The following is a 4139-nucleotide window of genomic DNA, read 5'->3' as shown; positions in this document are numbered from 1 at the left end:
TGTTGATTAATTTTAAAATGGTTCGTTTCGATGTTGAAGGCCTATAAAAGGCGAGGCCTTCAACAATTCGTGAGACACATAATTCATTTTTCTAAATTCACACTTCATTTTCCTCTCCTCCTCCATCTTAGCTTTCCGAGCAGTGAGTTTAGAAAGGGTGTATGTTTCGATCGGTAACGGTGCATTTTCGATCGGTTTTCATTTGGCTGTTTTATCATGAGGACGACGTGGCAATTTTTAAACCTGCTTGGACACTTGGACAGAGCTACGAAACGTCTTAAAGAGAGTGAGCTCCATGACTCAGCCTATAACGAGTTTCTGTTTTGCAGGTTTTGCTCTTCGCTTGACCACCGTGCCTTGACGGCTTATAGTTCGTCGTTCTGAGGACCCTGCTATTTCCAACACAATTTCATTAAATTGAATCTTAAATTTAGTTATGTGTTGCATTCTTTATCTTGGTTTATTATATGCTAATTTATAAATTAATTTTATAAGAAAATATTAAAAAAAATCTTCATAAACTCATTACATTCGATAAAATAAAGTTTTTGCACAAAATTAATTTTGAGTAATACATAAATTAATAATTGAATAACTCTACTAAAATTCATAAATTTACACAATTAAGCCATTTCTCTCAAGTTTTAAATTTCTAAATCGTATATATATATATAGTTCAACACATGAAAGACAACTTGTCTTTTATCATATTTTGACTAGAACTTATTAAAGGGTCAAGATTGCAACATTTATCTAAATTTAAGGTATAATTTAATTAAATTCGAAGTTTAAAATTTAAATTGACAACATTGGATAAGTTTATAGTCAAAATTAATTTTTCTCATAAAATTTATTTGCAAAGTGAAAATTGAGATAGCCATATTTATAGCGCAGGGACAAAACAGAAACAAAAGAAATATAGATTTAAAAGGACTTTTAATATTAATATTGTTGTTTTCAAAACTTATTAGAGAAATATTGTTGTTTTGAAACTTATTAGAGAAATATTGTTGTTTTGGGATTTCGAGGCTAGAAGTCGAGGGTTGAGGATTCGACTAATGTAGAGGTCGAGCGTTGAGAACTCGACAAACAAAGAAAAACTTGGAAACAATACGTAAATTAGGATTGTCGAGGATTGAAGTTTCAACATACATAAGTAGAAACTTCAACCCTTGACAAGGAAAAGGAAATCTTGCTAATTTTGTGATGAGGATCTCGCTCTAGAAGGGAATCTCGCTATATATTAGGTTGTCGAAGGTTGAAGTTCTGGCATACATAAGTCGAAACTTCAACCCTTGACAAGGAAGATAAGTGGTTGAAGCAGATTGTAAGAGAGAGCGAGATTATAGGAGAGAGCGAGATTGAAAGCGAGATTGTAGGAGAGAGCGAGATGGAAAGTGAGATTGTAGGAGAGAGCGAGATTGAAAGCGAGATTGTAGGAGAGAGCGAGATCGAAAGTGAGATTGTAGGAGAGAGCGAGATTGAAAGCGAGATTGTAGGAGAGAGCGAGATCGAAAGTGAGATTGTAGGAGAGAGCGAGATTGAAAGCGAGATTGTAGGAGAGAGTGAGATTGAGTCTGCCACATGGATTAAACGGTCAACCAGTCAGCTGACGTGGTCTGCCACATGAAATCGTCTTCACTTTATTTACTTTCCATAAGTCTGAAAAAGTTCATATATATATCATCAAACTGCCCCTGCTCCGATTCCCCTACACGATTCTCTGCATGCATTGACGTTATTCGATTCCTCTGCTCTAATTCCATGCATTCATTGACGCATGCATGCCCCTCTGCCATAGCTTTAATGCCTTTTCAACCACCCTAAACCCGTGGGTCGAGTGTTCAACACTCAACCTACATCATTTTAAATCACCATCCTCTTCATTTTTCCTTAATCACTCCCTCGATAATTTTTGAAGACTCACTGCCCTTGATTTTGCTCATTCCTCTCCCCTTAATTTGCTCAATGCCCCTTCATAACTCACTGCCCTCTCACTGCCTTCGAAAATAAGCCTTCGAAATCATCTTCCTCTCCTCCCATTTCCATTTCCATTTCTCTTCTTGTATTTCGTTTAATACAAATTATTCTCACACAACTATACTGGTTCGTTACTCTACTAAATTTTTATTTTTTAGGAATAATTATAAATTTTATTTTTTTTCTTATATTATTATTTTTTTTATAAATTCTAGTTTTTTTTTAATTTTTTGTAATTGTTGTCAGATAACAAATAACAGGAAAAAATAGTGAACATTGTCACTTTGAATGAAAAAAGAGAACTACCGTCAAATCTGTGAGTTGAACTTATGATATTTTAAAAGTTTAGTTTATTCTTATGATATTTGATTTGTTTAGTATTAACTTTGATGTTTATGGTGTTAAAATATTTAGTTTATTGTTATGTTTAAGAAGTTGATATTTATAGTTTAATACAAAATTATTGTAATAGTTAACAAGTTTAGTATAGTTTCAAAAGTTTAATATAGTTTGAAAATTTTAGTTTATTCATATGAAAATTATTGTTGTTAAGTTTATTGTGATAAGTTGATATTTTCTAGTATTAACTTTGAAAATATAGTTTAAAATAGTTTGAAAAAGTTTAATTTAATTTAATTTTTTATTTTGTATTAAATTTGAAAAAATAGTTTAAAAAAGTTTACCTCATTTTAATTTGAAAAGTTTAATTTGTTGTTATTTTTAAAAATAGTTATAAAAAGTTTAATTTATTGCTATGTTTAAAAATAGTTATAAATGTAAACAGTGGAATTGTATTTAAACAATTCATTCAAATGGTTGGGATGTTACTTAGTGTAGATATGGGAGCAAATCAGATAAAAATAATATATAGACATCCCAATCTAGAATCATCAGGATCAATAAGATATATGTCATTCCCTATTTCGAATGCACAAGCTATGAACTTGATGTTCTCAATGGCAATGCTAGTGCCAAATGTAGTGCATTTGTATGTAAATATAAATATGATAGGGGTGGATCCTGATACATCATTTAACCAGTTTGAAGATCCAACTCAATGTATCGATCCTGATCCGGAGTTAGTTGCATCGCTATGTGATAATGAAGATATGGCGGCTAACAACCTGTACAGAGACTTCAGAACAGAAACGGATGACGAATTTGAAGAGTTGGATTTCGATGGTCGTGAACATGAGATGCTTTCAGATACATTCAATGATTTGGATATGAATGTATTGGATAACATTCAGGAACATGACCCAATTGTAGCTCCTGTGGACGTTGACAATATGCAATTGTATAAAGGAATGATTTGTCAAGACAAGGAAATGCTACAACACGCGGTCAAATGTTTTGCAATAAAGTGTCACGCACCATACGAGGTCGTTGAATCTACACCGATGATTTGGACAATTCGGTGTAAGAAATGGGAGGAAGGTCGCAAGTGGAGACTTCGTGCAATAAAGAAAAAATCGCATGGCTTGTTCGAGATCACTAAGTATGATGAACAACATGCATATTTTTATTCAGAATTAAGTCAAAGTCACGTGCAATTGGATTCATCAATGATTGCACTGGAGTTCTGTGATGCCGTAAGAGAAAAACCATCTATTAGTGTGGCACAACTGCAGTTTGACATCAAATCAAAGTTTGGATATCATGTTCCTTACCATAGGGTATGGGAGGGAAAAAGAAAATTGTTGGCTAATGTGTTCGGTGATTGGGATGAGTCTTACAAATTGTTACCCAGGCATTCGGCATTCAGCATTCCATGCTCGCATTTTATGGTCGTTTGCTCACATTTTAACATGAAAGTCCATTCTCGAGCGTGGTAACTTGCATAACTAAATCTTTGTTTTTAGTTTAATTATATAAAAGATGGAAGTTTGAGCATTTTACCTTACAGATGTGTAACGTCTTGAGTTAATTCAAAGTGTACTAATTAATGATAACATAGCATCCATTAATGATAGTTCTTATGATTAAATTAATTAAAACCTTTTAACAACGTATGTATGAGAAATGTTGAGGATATGGGATGATTGCATAGGATTAATTAGACTAAGCTTATCCTGATTGTGTAAAGAACATTAGGCATGGCCGCTCTCTCCTTCAATCTCGCTCTCTCCTACAATCTCGCTCTCTCGTAACATCTGCTT

The sequence above is a fragment of the Benincasa hispida genome, chromosome 3 (assembly GCF_027475165.1).
Source record: "Benincasa hispida cultivar pf3 chromosome 3, pf3_genome.v1.1, whole genome shotgun sequence".
Classification (NCBI taxonomy): domain Eukaryota; kingdom Viridiplantae; phylum Streptophyta; class Magnoliopsida; order Cucurbitales; family Cucurbitaceae; genus Benincasa; species Benincasa hispida.
The sequence above is the reverse complement of the archived record's forward strand: the minus strand, read 5'-3'. Positions refer to the sequence as shown.